The 15,193-nt window shown below is 47.7% G+C and overlaps 1 long non-coding RNA gene across 1 annotated transcript in view; it reads left to right on the top strand.

Moving 5' to 3' along the window:
• Positions 1–339: 339 nt before the first annotated feature.
• Positions 340–15,193, top strand: part of LOC127482019 (uncharacterized) — a 75,674-nt gene continuing 60,820 nt past the window's right edge. Inside the window, exons 1-2 of the long non-coding RNA XR_007908398.1 lie at positions 340–673; positions 9,437–9,559. This is a non-coding gene — a long non-coding RNA (uncharacterized LOC127482019). The remainder of the gene's footprint in view (positions 674–9,436; positions 9,560–15,193) is intronic.

Below are 15,193 nucleotides of genomic sequence, written 5' to 3'. Positions count from 1 at the left end.
TGTTCTCCAGCAGCAAAATCATCCAAACTGTCCTGCAGCCACTGAATTGCCACCAGAGCAGCTCCAGCAGGACCGGGTTGGAGGCACCTCACGTGGCAGAGGCTGAAGCCAGAGGGAAAAGTTCCTCGAGTTTGGAATGTTTCAGGTCAGACCCAAAAAAAGCAAATTAGGCCTCCCTAGAAAGGGGCTGGAGGTGGCCAGGGAAGGAACCCACTGCAGTCTGAGGGCAAAATGGGAAACTGGAGCAGAATGGGGGAGTGACCCTTGTTTGGTGGAGAAGGGAAAAAAAGAATTGCCTTCTTTTTCTGTCTGCTCAAACCTTCAGGAAGGACATGGAGGGGCTGGAGCAGGGCCAGAGAAGGGCAACAAGGCTGGGGAAGGGACTGGAGCACAAGTGCTGGGAGGAGAGGCTGAGGGAGCTGGGGGGGCTCAGCCTGGAGAAGAGGAGGCTCAGGGGAGACCTCCTCACTCTCTGCAACTCCCTGCCAGGAGGGGGGAGCCAGGGGGGGTTGGTCTCTTTTCCCAGGCAACCATCAGCAAGACAAGAGGGCTGGGTCTGCAGCTGTGCCAGGGGAGGGTTAGGTTGGAGATCAGGAAGAATTTCTTTGCAGAGAGGGTGCTCAGCCATTGGAATGGGCTGCCCAGGGAAGGGGGGGATTCTCCATCCCTGGAGGTTTTTAAGCAGAGACTGGATGTGGCATCAGTGCCATGGGCTGGGAACCACAGCGGGGTTGGATCAAGGGTTGGACTTGATGATCTCAGAGGTCCCTTCCAACCCAGCTGATTCTGGTATTGATCCTATGATTCCATGATTCTGTGATTCCCAGTCTCTCCACACAGCTTTCTGGGACACCCCTTCAGGACACTGCCCAGTGAAGAGGGACTGGAAGCACTAAAGAACCACAAAGGGCATTTATGTTCACTGGAACCTCTTCCTACTGAAAGGATGTGGGTGCTCCATAAATCCCTCCTCGATGGCTCCTTCTCCTGCTCCCTCAAGGGCAGGGCTGCTCCAGCCTTTCATGGCCTCCCACCCCAACAGCAGCTCTGGATCTCCTCCATTCCCAGCTCTGGATCTCCTCCATTCCCAGCTCTGGATCTCCTCCATTCCCAGCTCTGGATCTCCTCCCTTCCCAGCTCTGGATCTCCTCCCTTCCCAGCTCTGGATCTCCTCCCTTCCCAGCTCTGGATCTCCTCCATTCCCAGCTCTGGATCTCCTCCCTTCCCAGCTCTTGATCTCCTCTATTCCCAGCTCTGGATCACCTCCATTCCCAGCTCCTCTGCTCAGGAATTGAGAGACACTCAGGGAGAGGGGCTTGGAGCACAGTTTACAGCTCAGATCCATCAATGGCTCGTACTGGGATGCAGATTTGGAAATATTTAGAGGCTAAATTAACCCCTGGGATTATCTTTTGTGATGCCTTGAAACCACTTTGCCATAAACACACAACTCCTGAAATGCTGTTGGAAGAGATTCCTGCCAGCTCTCCCTCATTGCCTCTAAAATTGGAATTTTTTTGCAGGGAATTGCTTCCATTTTTTTCCTTTCCAACTAGAATGATTCCTCAACATTTTCTAATTCCAGTCTGTAGATAAACAATTTCATTTTCAAGTTCAGCCTTCCTCCATTCAAGCCACAGCTTTTAAATGCTGTCAAAGTGCAGAGGTAGAACTGAGATAACTAACTAATTTTTAATCCTCTAATGGATTTTTTTTTCAAGCCTTCATATTCATCTAGCTGACAATTTCTTCTAAATAACAAGAAAAGTTTCCCTGCCAGTTTTCTGGGTGTGACAGTGCGTTTTCCAGACCCTGCAGCTCCCAAAAATCAACAGGAATAAACCACAAATTAATTGGTTCTGTTACTGTTCTCAAAATGGGCTTCCTGCATCTCTCTGGAATGGGACAAGCTGTAGGAAGCCTCGGAGAAGATAATTAAAGCATCTTCATCTGTTTACATTTAGACTTGCCAAATAATTTGTAGAAAGTGAGAAACATTGTGCCCTGGGAGGGAGGGAAGGGTTTAATTGCATGTTCTTAGAGAGCTGTAGAGAAATACAGAGAGAAGTGGTTGAGGGGGTTAAATCAATGTTTTTGCCACATTTGCAAACAAAACATCGAAACATTATTAATAAAGTACAGAAAAGAGAGGGTGAAGATCCTACCATTGCAAACAATCTGGGATTGGAGTAATAGACTATAATTATAATAATGTAATAACACAATAAAGATAATGGGAATTTCTGCATTAAGGTCTCTGTTCTCCTTGTCTATTTTAGGTTTCAGCATCACCAGAGCAAGGAGTGCTTCCCACATATTGCTAAAATATCGAGAGCAGAGACAGTGCCCCTCAAAGAAGGGGATTTTGGGAATCTCTGTTGGCCTCTGTCCTTCCAGACTGGCTGGCTGTGTGCAGGATGAGGGGCTTCACCTCTGCCAGGTGCCCCCAGGCACTGCAAACCCTGCTCCTTGCAGCCCTTTGTGCCTGTGGGACCATAAAACCCCTGTGAGAGCTGCCAAAGGAGGTGGGGAGATCTTCAGGAGGGGGGAATATCCAGCAGCAGAAGACAGCTCCTGCAGATCAGAGAGAACAGCAAACATTGCAGTGAGGGACAGTCAACCTGGACTGTGTCCCATCTGTGTCCCACTCCAACGACAGCAGAGGCCTCCAAAGGAAACCTCTCTGCTGAGGGCTGACAGGGTTTGTGCTGGGAAGGCTCAGAGGACACCCCTCAGTTTGGGAAGGATGTTGAGGGGCTGGAGCAGGTCCAGAGAAGGGCAACAAGGCTGGGGAAGGGACTGGAGCACAAGTGCTGTGAGGAGAGGCTGAGGGAGCTGGGGGGGCTCAGCCTGGAGAAGAGGAGGCTCAGGGGAGACCTCCTCACTCTCTGCAACTCCCTGCCAGGAGGGGGGAGCCAGGGGGGGTTGGTCTCTTTTCCCAGGCAACCATCAGCAAGACAAGAGGGCTGGGTCTGCAGCTGTGCCAGGGGAGGGTTAGGTTGGAGATCAGGAAGAATTTCTTTGCAGAGAGGGTGCTCAGCCATTGGAATGGGCTGCCCAGGGAAGGGGTGGATTCTCCACCCCTGGAGGTTTTTAAGCAGAGACTGGATGTGGCATCAGTGCCATGGGCTGGGAACCACGGCGGGGTTGGATCAAGGGTTGGACTGGATGATCTCAGAGGTCCCTTCCAACCCAGCTGATTCTGGGATTCCATGATTCTATGAATAGTTTGGTGTCTCCAGCTCGTGGCCCTGCTGGCCTGTGACACTCCAACCCTCTGAGGTCCCACTGATCCAGCCCAGCCAGATGTTCAGAGCTGATCAACCCCCAGGAGAGCCGTGGCCATTCCGTGCCTGACTCCGGGGTCGGAAGCATCTCCTGGTCCCACAGCAGCCCTTGGGAGAGCTCCTGGAAACAAGAGACAAATGTGGTTGGGTCTCACTGGGAGCAGCAGCAAAGGAACTGAGCAGCTCCATCTGGGCTTCAGCATCTCCTCATACAACCAGGAGAGCTGGGAGGTCCCAAAGTGCTCCAGAGGATCCCGAGGACCAACATGGGCTGGGAATTAACATGTGGCTCTGGGGGCAAAGTTAAATTTCCCTCCTGCTTTGCTGCAGAAAGGCTGTGCTGGGACACGAGTCTCTCCAGCTTCAGAAGGTTCCACAGCTCAGCCTTGCAGTGGCACAGCCTGGCACAGGTTGCCCAGAGAAGCTGTGGCTGCCCCTGGATCCCTGGAAGTGCCCAAGGCCAGGTTGGAACAACCTGGGCTGGTGGAAGGTGTCCCTGCCTGTGGCAGGGGTGGAATGAGATGATCTTTAAGGTCCCTTCCAACCCAAAGCATTCCATGATTTCTGTTATCAGTGGCTGACAACCCCTTCTGATTCCTGCAGCTCCACAAACACCTGGCATTGTGCAGAGTTTCCTAATCCATAGCAAAGCAATACTGATGGATTTATTGTTCTCAGGTCTGTGAGGGGATTCCATTGCAGGATCAAGGCACCCATACTTTTAAATGAGATTAAAAGACCATGTTTAGATCAATCTTTCCCAGTAAATTAAACCAAACTCTTAATTTACATTGGATATGAATGAGTTTGCCTATAGCTTGCCATTAAGTAAATTACCAATAAAAGAAGAGGGATTTTTACACTTAAAATTGAAAATAAACACAAAAATAGAACTAGTTAGAGTTGCCTCACTGATGTGCTTTAACCTCAGAAGAGAAAGCTCCATACACACACCAAGGGAGGACAATATTCAGGTGCAACCATCAGTACTAAAAATAAACCAGAAGTTCATCTGTGCAGCAATGAAATGGAGGAGAATATCATTATATTTTTCAGGAACACAGAAAAACTTTCCTTAGAGGTCAGTTCATACTTCTTTTATCCTGAGAGAACTGGATGGCACCACCACCCCAGGCCCTGACACCCAGGGGGTGACACAACCCTGGGTGATGTGCTCTGGGGGACCTGGGTTGGACTGGGTGAGCTCCAGGTGCTCCTTCCAACCTCATCCACTCTGGGATAACCTTGGTAAAACATCTCCCAGGTGTGTCTTCAGTTTGGGTGAGACTGGGGGAGTTGCATCTCCTGCTGTCCCAGAAAACATCGATGTGAAATTCGGAAAGGGTGGAAAAAACCCACGGGTTGGTTCCCTGCAGTATCTCCACTTTTCCTGCTGAGGAATCAGAACTAAATTGAATTCCAGTCGTTAACAAATTCTATACCCTTTTATCTGATGCTTCAGGCAGGACCAAGATATCCAAGTAATTAGCTGGGAGAAGATGAAGCCAACAAACATTCTGAAGGAGCTGCATCAGCCCAGCAGAGTGAGCAGAACAAGCCAAGCTCCAATCATTCCCTGTTCCTGGAATCCCTTTGGCTGGCACAGCAAACAAGGGGAGAGGAGCCTCTCCCGCCTCAGATAATGGAGATGAGTTTAAAAAAATCATTTCACGGGGGGTGAGCAGCCAGCTCGTTTGGAGCTGGGCTCTCACAGACACCTCGGGAGCTGAGAATCCAAATGGGGAGAGAAACAAAGAACTCTGGGCAGCTCCTGGGGGAATTTGGGAGCACCCTGGAATGAAGGGGCAGGTTTCTCTTTGTGCTGGTTTAAAGGTAAACCAGCAGGGGAAATGAACCCAACTCAAAGGAGAGATTGTAAATCAGAATAACAATTTAATAAAATAATACAATAAATACAATTATACAGACAAACAGTTGGTTTTAACCCCCAAAACCCAAATGTATAACCCAGCACCCTGGGGCATGAACAGAGTGGTGTTTGTTGGGCCCCCTGAGTCCAAAGGAAAAGGAGAGGGGAAAAACTTGTTGGTGAGAGTGCTGGTGCAGTCTGGGCAAGAGTGGTGGTGCAGTCTGGGTGAGAGTGGTGGTCTGGAGTCTTCCTCTGGATCCCACCAGTGGTTAAAAAAGTCCCAAGGCCCCAAGATTATCTATCCTCAGGTTCAGGCAGGAATGCCCAGCACCTCCCTCAGGGTGGGGAGTTCCACACTGGGTGTGAGCACAGGAGCACCCTCCTATCTCCCAGTTCCACACTGGTGTGAGCACAGGAGCACCCTCCTATCTCCCAGTTCCACACTGGTGTGAGCACAGGAGCACCCTCCTATCTCCCAGTTCCACACTGGGGGTGAGCACAGGAGCACCCTCCTGTCTCTCAGGCCTCTGAACACCCAGTTTGCAGCCTGAGGGGTCAGGGCTGCTCTGGGCAGAGGGTGGAAATGGTTCATTGATAACAGTTTCTGGAAATGGCATGGAAGGCTCTGGAATACCCAGTTTTGGGTTACACCCATCCAGTGATGAGCTGGTCCCAGCTGTTCTAACTAGGACACTGTTCCATTGGCCAATAAATATTTGCCTCGATAAAGGGCAAAGCCTGGTGTTTTCAGGCTGCCTTCTGACAGGCTCAGCCTTTCAGGGGGATAATTCTGGCAGCCCATCTCTTCATCCATCTGCCTGGAAAACCCACGGAGGGGAATTCTGGGAAGAGTGGGACTCAAAAATATCCTGCCCCCACCTGCAGCCGTTCTGCAGACACGACTGTGCTGAAAGTTCACCTGCAGGTGGAAATAAATAGTAAATTCTGGCCTGTGCATCCCTTGCCCTCTTGCCCTATAACAATGTTTTTCCCACAGGTGGGAGAATTAGACACTGAAATCCTGTTTAACAAGAAAATCTGAGTCAGCTGTTGGCCTCTTATCACTGCCCAGGAAACATTTAAATCAGCATTAAATCTGGGGGGTTTGAAACCACCCTGTCTTAGCACTGCTGCTCTTACTCCTTCATTCTCTGTGTTTGCAAGTGCTTATTATTAACTTCAAAATGGAGGTTATTTTAGAGAAACACACCCAAGCTCCCTGTGCAGCTCAATGGGGTGTTAGTGCTTCATCCCCTAAAGAGTTCCCTGCTGAAAGAGGTTCAGGGAAGGGTTAAAGCAGCCCCTGGACTTTATCAGAGCCAGAATGGATCCCTTGCAACAGACTCATTTTTTCCTGCTTCTTACACTAAAAAACAAATCCCTTGTTTTGTCATTCCTGCTCCTCACTGTTGCCTCCCCACTAAATACCATCTCTGATCATCACTTCTGCTTTATCCCTCAGCAAAGTGCTGCCTTCTGCCTTTGTGTTGAGTCTTGAAAGGTGGTTTTTTTCCCCTTCCACGTGAAGTTCCTGGAGCAGTGCTCCCCTCCTCTGCAGCTGACTCATCTGCACTGCCATTTATTTGTGATATCAGCTCTCTCCCCGTGTGGCTGGAGGGTTTTTTTGGTGAAAAATGAAGAGAAATCTGACGTTTCAGCTGCACCAGAGCAAATGGTGTAGTGGACAGGTTGTTTGCTGTTCCAAACAAGCTCAGTTTTATAAGGAAGGCAGAGAGAATTCCAATTGCCACGAGAGCACAGTAGGAGATCTGCAGTCTCTTAACAAAACCAGGACGATTTACAGGTGCTATGCAGAATGCTTAGACTGAATAGAATCTTTTTTAGCCCCTGAAATTCTATTTTAACTGAGTGTATAATATGTAAATAGCATCTGAGAGTGTGTGTCTGGCATTTAATACACAATTTTCCACATCTTCCACCAGGTTACTGCTCCTCATTTCATTTCCTTCTTTATATTATGGGGCTTTAGTGTTCATGATGATGATAAAACATCTAATCCAAGAGACTGCCAAGTGAAATTTTAACCAAAGGCCTTTAGGAGCTGGAAGTCTGGCTTGCTTAAGTGATCAGTAGCTATTGATGGAAGGAGTTTGGAAGAAAAATAGTTCTCTTTGCTTAGCAAAAGGAAGATACCATTAGAAATTATTGGAAACTTGGGCCAATTTGCCTCTCCCACACCTCCTTGGAGCCTGGATCCAACCTTAAATAGGTTGGATGAAATCATCATGGAGCTATTTAAGACCTGCTATTAATTAGAACCTGAATATGAGCAGACTGTAGATACCTGACAGGGAAGGGAAAAGCTACAGGAATTGTCATCATGTGCACAACAAAACTTGTTCTCTGTCTCAGAGCTGCATTTTTTTACTTCACCACACAGTGATGGGAAAGGAGAGAGATCAGGCTGAAAGGCTGAGTGAGAAGCTGCCAGGAAGGATGATGGAGAGCCCTGATTCACATGCTCCTTTGACAGCAGGACAATTAGGATGCAAAGACAGCAGCAAACAGGGATGTGGAATCAGCTCCCAGCAGGACAGGGCAGGACAGGGAGGGATCCAAGAGCAGGAAGGGGCTGGAAGGATCTTGCTGCAGTTTCCCAAGAGATGATTTGAAAGGAAGGTCCCTGACAGAAGTGGGGTTTTCAAACTTACTGATGTGGGAGCAGGTTCCTAATCCTGCCCCTCTCAAAGCTGCTCATTCCAGAAATCCTGTCAGTAAGGAAAAGACAAAATCCCTGGGTTGGTTTGCTGTTGGTATCAGTTCCAGTCCCTCTCTGAATCAAGCCAGAGTGGATCAGTTAATGCCTTTCAGTAACAGAGAAACCAGGGGTGTTGTTCTCTTCTGAGCCCCTCCAAGGCCACTCCATTTTCAGGTGGAACAGGGAAGGTCCAACAACAAGATCCTTACAAGTTTCAAATATGTACAATTTCTCCTCCATCTGATTTCTGTTGTCACATGCACATTTACACACATTAATTACACAGACAATTAAACATTTCCCCTCTACTTCCAGGTATTTTTATCCTTTCTTCATCAAAGCAAAAAACTCTTTCCTTTCCTCCTCTTCAAAATACTGACAATTCCTGCTAACACAGCGTGGGTTTGTTATTTGGAGAGCTCAGGCTTTGGGCATGGAATTAAATGGCCATTTCCCCAAGCTGGAGCTCAGGTGGGGAGGTTTTCCTTTCCCTGGGATAACTGGCTGTGGGAAAGGGGGTTGTTCCAGCAAAAGCTCCCCTAGATTGGGGTCTGCATCTGATAGAACATCACCATTCACAAAAATCCAGCTCCCTGGTGAGCACATGGAGCACATCAGAGGGAAAAAAATCCACTCAGTCCCAGAAGGATTGAAAGATCTGAGCCATGACCCAGCCAGACCTTCCCTTGGGAGCTCAGATAAACCCATTCAGGTTTAAAGCCTGTTGTTGGACCCAACTCTAGAAGCATAACCCTTTTATTTCGAATATTTTGGAGGATGACATGGACTGAGTCTCAGCCTGAACCACCAGCCAAGTTATTTTACAGAGAACAAAAGTCCAATCTTGCTGAAGCTGCATCTGTGTGCTTTGCCAACCAATTATCTCAGGGAAGAAACCTCAGATATAATGTTCCTGCTATATAAATTCGCTGTAGGCAGAAAAGCTTTAGGTTTTCACAGCTCTTTCCCTTAACAGCAGCTTCTGAAAACATAAATTGAAACAAGAGAAACAAGCAGGAATCCATAGAAACTTTAGAAATCCAGAGTTATTTATTGGATGTTGCTGCTTCCTTTGCAATCCAGCCTGAGCCTCTCCCTCCAGGATTTTCAAGGCTGTCCAGATTTCTGCATTTGCTCACAAACCATCCTTACCTGGGTGTAGCCTGGAGGGTCTGGTTGGGGGCAGAGCTGGGCAGCAGCCACTGATCCAAATCTGCTGGTGGGAACATGGGATTTGGGAGCACCATAGGCTGTTCCCAACTCCCCTGGTTGCCAACCCAACAGCTTGGCTGCCCCTGTGCCCTGCTGCCCTTTTTCACTGTCTCACTCCATAAAAGCTGAACCTCTCACTGCTCCACCAAGGGGAGGGTCCTGGGGGTAGGAGAGAGTCAGCTCAGTGCTGTTTGTCTCAGCTGAACTCTGCAGTCACTTCTTTTCCCTGGTCTCAAGCTGTGCCAGGGGAGGGTTAGGTTGGAGATTAGGAAGAATTTCTTTGCAGAGAGGGTGCTCAGCCATTGGAATGGGCTGCCCAGGGAAGGGGTGGATTCTCCATCCCTGGAGGTTTTTAAGCAGAGACTGGATGTGGCATCAGTGCCATGGGCTGGGAACCACGGCGGGGTTGGATCAAGGGTTGGACTGGATGATCTCAGAGGTCCCTTCCAACCCAGCTGATTCTGGGATTCTGTGATTCTGTGATTCTATGAATCACTTCTTTTCCCTCAGGTCTAAAGAAACAGAACCACATTTTGCTCTGACTGCCCCCTCTCCCTGTCCCTGTCAGCACAACCCCCTTGGACTCCCAGGCATCAATCACAGCCAGGCCTGAGCTGGAGGAATTCCCCTGTTCCCTGAGTTCTCCCTGCTTTCCTGAGGGGGCTCCTGGCCAAACTCAGCTCAGGCAGGAGGTCTTGATAACCATCTTGACCACGTGCTTTCCTGAGCTTGGTGTTTGGAGCCCTGGGCACATTCCCAGGCGGAGGAGCCGATGCTGGGAAGTGTCTCTGAATGCAGAATAAAAAGTTGGGATAACCCTAAACCTCTGTTTCTCTGCTAAGCCAGGCTGATCCGGGTTTCCTGCTGTGCCTGGCTGCAAACCAGCAACGCCACAATTCCCAAATACACCTGGGAGCATCTGTAAAGCAGCAATAAATTCATGGCAGTGGAGAAAGGACACATTGCTCTCCTCCCTTGTCTGCCTCGTGGACAGGGTTTAATCTGCTCCCTGCAGTGAAACCTGCATTCCAAACCCGGAGGAATCCGAGGTAAATGGATGGATCCAGACCCTGCTTGACTGCAGAGCGTGAAGAATTTTGCTTAACTCCCTGCTTAGACTGTTTTCCACCTAAAGAGATATTTACTGTGATATCCAAACGCTGTTTCAGAGCAGGCAAGGAGCACTCCTGCCGAGGAAATGCAACCTCCCACAGCTCCAGGAAAGGAGGGCAGGCTTCCCAAGGAGCAGATCTGTAGTTAGATGTGCCACCTTGTTGTGCCAGGCTGGGTGAAGTCCTAGTTGGGCACAAAGAGAAATGTCCTGTTTCAGATGGGGAGATTTGCTCCCGTCGGGAGTCATTGAATTCCTGCCTCTGGCTTTACAAAATCATCAAAATAGGGGTTAAACCAAAGGGAATAATGCTGCAGGCAGAGCTGGGAGCTGGTGCTGCTGTTCTCCAGCTGGGGGTTGGGGGTTTTTGTGCCAACAAAGCAGCAGCTGTGAGGATTTTGATGATGGAGCCACCGGGGTTGCTCTTTGGGGGAAAGGATTGACTTTCCTCAAGGGGCAATTCCAGGCTGCTGCTTTCCCCAGGAGCTGGAGGGTTTGCAGCCAGTGGGGTCAGACCTCCCTGCCACCCCCAGCCAGGTCTCACCAGTTCAGGGCTCACCAGGAGCTCTGATGAATTTGTTAAAGACAAATCCTGAAGTTAAATCTGAAACTTAATTTCATTTAAGTTCATTTCATTTAAGTTCATTAATAAAGTTAATCTGAAACTCTGAAGAACCTGCACAGGCATTCCACTCCCTCCCCCTATCCTGTTTTAAGATATTAGGAGAGTTTTAATGGATCTCCTCATCCATTTTGTTCTTTTCTTGATGGAGTTACAGCGAAATTTAAGCTAAACACAAATGAGCTTTTTTAAAGGTGAAGACCTGGGATGTGGCAACTTGGATTAAAACAAAGACATTCCCAATATCCCACCTCACACGGAACAGGTCAGCAATTGCTCAGCCTGGGCAAGTGAATACTCAGAAAAGTATTCACTTTTCTCCTCCTCCACAACCTGAGAGCTGGAGGAGGACTTTTCCAAGGGTCTGGAGGGACAGGACAAGGGGGAATGGCTTCCCACTGTCAGAGTATAAATATAGATATAGATACAGATATATAGATATAGATATAGATATGGATATAGATATTAGATATAGATATATAGGTAGATATATATAGATATAAAGATATCGATAGAGATATAGATATGTAGATATAGATAGATATAGATATAGATAGATATATAGATAGATGATATAGATATAGAGATAGAGATAGAGATATAGATAGAGATAGAGATAGAGATAGAGATATATAGATATAGATTAGATATAGATGAGCCTCTCCTATGAGGACAGGCTGGAAGAGCTGGGAGTGTCCAGCCTGGAGAGGAGAAGGTTCCAGGGAGACCTGAGAGCCCCTTCCAGGGCCTAAAGGGGCTCCAGGAGAGCTGGAGAGGGACTGGGGACAAGGGATGGAGTGACAGGACACAGGGAATGGCTTCCCACTGCCAGAGGGCAGGGCTAGATGGGATATTGGGAAGGAATTCTTGGCTGTGAGGGTGGGGAGGGGCTGGGATGGAATTCCCAGAGCAGCTGTGGCTGCCCCTGGATCCCTGGAAGTGTCCAAGGCCAGGCTGGAACAACCTGGGCTAGTGGAAGGTGTCTCTGCCCATGGCAGGGGGTGAGACTGGATGATCTTTAAAATCCTTTCCAACCCAAACCATTCTCTGACTCATTCCATGATTCATCCTTTTCTTCCACATACACTATTTTTTTTATCTGGATCTCAAGCAAATGTCATGTTTGTGAAAGATGTCCCAGCATAGAAATAAACACCAGAACACACCCAAGGAGCCAGCCTGGCACCGAGTGTCCCTTCCACCTTGCCAGGGCTCCTCAGCCCTGCATTTGGAGGCTCCCATTTGGCTGGGACAGGGCATGGAGCAGCTGCTGAGAGCCTAAAACAGCAGAAATTTTACAGCCCTTTGCAGACTTGTGGCACCAACAGGAGAGGAAAAGCCAGGAGGGCAGAGCAGGAGGTGATCTGAGATGGCAGGGATCAATTCTGTGCTGCCAGAAGACATTATTTAATCTCTGTGCCTCAGGTTTTCCCTCCCCCCAGTAAAATTTTCCTATTTCTTAGGGGTTTTCTTTTGTTTCATCTTGAAGAGCCTCTAATATTGCCAAGTTGGAGCTGCCCCCAGGGTTTTGATGGCATCTGTTATTTTCCTGTGAGGAACCAGAGAGCTGATTGATGGGTGGGATTTTTGCTCTTTCAAAATGTAAGTTAAGATTAAGACCATTGCAATATCAGTCCCCTGTATCTCTAACCCCTCAAGCTGGACCTCTGCTTATAAATCAGGTTTTATTCCATTTATTCTGCCATTTCTGCAAAGGAGAACAATGAATCAAGAGCATTTGAGTACAAACATGTGAGCAGTGAATGCCCAGCAAGGATGAGATGATGTTCACTCCTGTCCTGGTGCTGGAGCACTGATGGAAAATCAGGGATCAGAGAACAGCACACACTTTTCTGGACTAAAGGAACTGATTTCTGTGTCCACACCATGCTTAGAAAATTAAAATAACTGAAACAATGACACAGCAGATGTGCCCCCAAGGACATTGTGTTCCAGAGATCTCAAGGAGTGAAGATAAGAGGGGTGGCATCAAGGATTCAGTGCTTTGGTGGCAGCTGTGCCCCCTTCTAACCTGGAGGGAGGGATTTGTTTTGCTTCAGTGAATGGAACTTCCACATTTCAAATCCCAGGCCACCAAAACAACCCGAATTTCAGGATTTTTATGGAATCAACCACAGAAGCAAATCAGCACCTGGTATAAGCTGAATAATTTCCTTTTATTATACTCCCAAGCTTCATTTTTATTTTAGCCACAGAAACATTCCTGCAGCCAAGCAATTTGAAATAACTGTGGCTTTGCCTTCACTTTTAAATTCTAGTCTATTGATTTTGCTCCATTCTTGTTGTTTTAATGTGTCAAACCTGGAAGTTTCCCTAGAAAACAGCCCTTCCAACACCAATGTTTGGATCTGTGCTGTATTTTAACCTCTCAGCTCAGTGGAGAAGGTACTTCCCAGATGACTAGACTGCTCTGCCCTTAAGAGCTCAACACATTTTGGGTGCCAGGAAACCTTTTTTGCAGCATGAAAACATGAATCCACTGTTTGCTCAGTGAGAGAAAGCAAAAACCAGCTTGGGAACCAGTTGAAGACTGAGCTGAAGTGGAAGCTGTTGGTTGAAAGCATCCATTTAGCTCACACACAAAAAAAAAAATCAGTGGTACAGCACTGATTGGTTTACCTTGTACAGAAGAAAAAAGGGGGATGTTTCCCAGCGTGGCTGGATTTCTTCCTGCCACAGAAATGGGGAAACAAATAAATAAATACCTAAATAAATAAATAAATAGCAACTAAAATCAGCTCCATCTGCTGAGAATTAGCTCTGAGCTGGTGCAATCCAGGAGAGTGAAAGGAGGGGAATGAGTTCCAGCTGATCTCAAGGTTTCCAGCTCAGTGAAACTTTGGAAGTGAATTCCCTTGCAGTGATGAGCTGGTTTTACACAGGTTTTTTGTCAAGCAGAAGCCTTTTGTCCAGAGCTTTTTTGGGTGGCTGCTGCTGGGGGAGCTGCAGGGAAGGAGAAGAGCAAGGCTGGACCTGCAGGGAGACACCTCTGGCATCCCAAAGTTGGGGACCTGATCTCATCCTCTTTTGGAGAATGGTCTCAAGCTGTGGCAGGGCAGGGGCAGGCTGGACATCAGCAGGAATTTCTTCATGGGAAGGGTTGTTAAATGTTGGAAGGGGCTGCCCAGGCAGGGGGTGGAGTGCCCACCCCTGCAGGTGTCCAAGGCAGGACTGGAGGTGGCACTCGGTGACAGGTTGGACTGGATGGTCTGGGAAGACTTTTCCAACCTCAATTATCCTGGGATTTAATGAGAGTGCTTTTATCAGAGGTCAGAAAGGGCTCACAGGTGAGTTTGACACCTTTAAAGCAAGAATTCCTGCTGCTTCTGCCCCTCAGTGCCCACCAGGAGCCAACACGGGGCTTTCCACGACTCAGGACACTTTTGGGATCAGAGGAGCTGCTGGAAGGCAGCACAGGCAGTGAATAACTTCCCTCCTGCCCAGAGAGAGGTCCCAGCACAAATCATGGGGCCAGTGAGGTTTCTCTGGCACTGCTGTGTTGACTCAAGGCAGAGCCCTCCTGGCTGAATTTCCCTGGGTGGAACACAAGGATGCTGCACATCTTTCCAGCTCAGTGACTGATTCCTGCATTAAGGCCTTCCTGCTTCTCTTGTTTGTCCCTGAGGTGTCTTAAATTACCCTTCATGCAGGTTTGGAATTGGCATCAAGCAAAAAAAAAAAAAAACCAAACAAACCTTGTATTTACTGCCTAGCATTCAATTTGTTATTTTTTTTTCTTTTTCTTGAAGCCCAAGCATCCCTGCAGGCACTCCATTTCTGAGGGAATTGCTGCACTTCTGGCCAGCTCTGATGACTCAAGACTTTTCTGTTCTGGCATGGTCAGGGGAGTGGGAAGAAAATTCACTGAACAGCAATTCATTTCTGGTTTCTCCATCACTAAAACATCTACAGTTCTCTTCACTAAGACAGTCCCCTGCATCATGCTGAGCAAAGGGAGGAAAATCCACTTACAGAGAGCTTTTTGCCTTTGAAATCAAATTATTTAATGTGATTTTTTTTTATGTAACCCAAGGGAAAGCTGCTTGGTTGGTGTTAACACTGGGAAATCAGCCTGGTCTTTTTTATTAACCTGAGTATTGGTTTTGTAAGGAAATTCAGCTGCAGGAAAGCACGTGGTGAGACATCACTGGTTCTTTACCTGATTCACTGAATTAATTAAGAGACTTCTCATTTATTCATTTATTTAACTTCTTCTCCTTTCTCCCCTTCATCTCTTTGCTAAAATAAATCAGTGTTTGAGCCCCAGTGTGTTGGAGATAAGGTTTAGCAAAAGTGGAATTCCTAGATTATTCCTAGATTATTCCTAGATACTGGGAACTCTGTTAAAAAT

The sequence above is a fragment of the Manacus candei genome, unplaced genomic scaffold, assembly GCF_025592945.1.
Source record: "Manacus candei isolate 608988 ecotype Guabito, Panama unplaced genomic scaffold, ASM2559294v1 h1tg000084l, whole genome shotgun sequence".
Classification (NCBI taxonomy): Eukaryota; Metazoa; Chordata; class Aves; order Passeriformes; family Pipridae; genus Manacus; species Manacus candei.
This window is presented reverse-complemented; position numbering and strand designations above follow the sequence as displayed.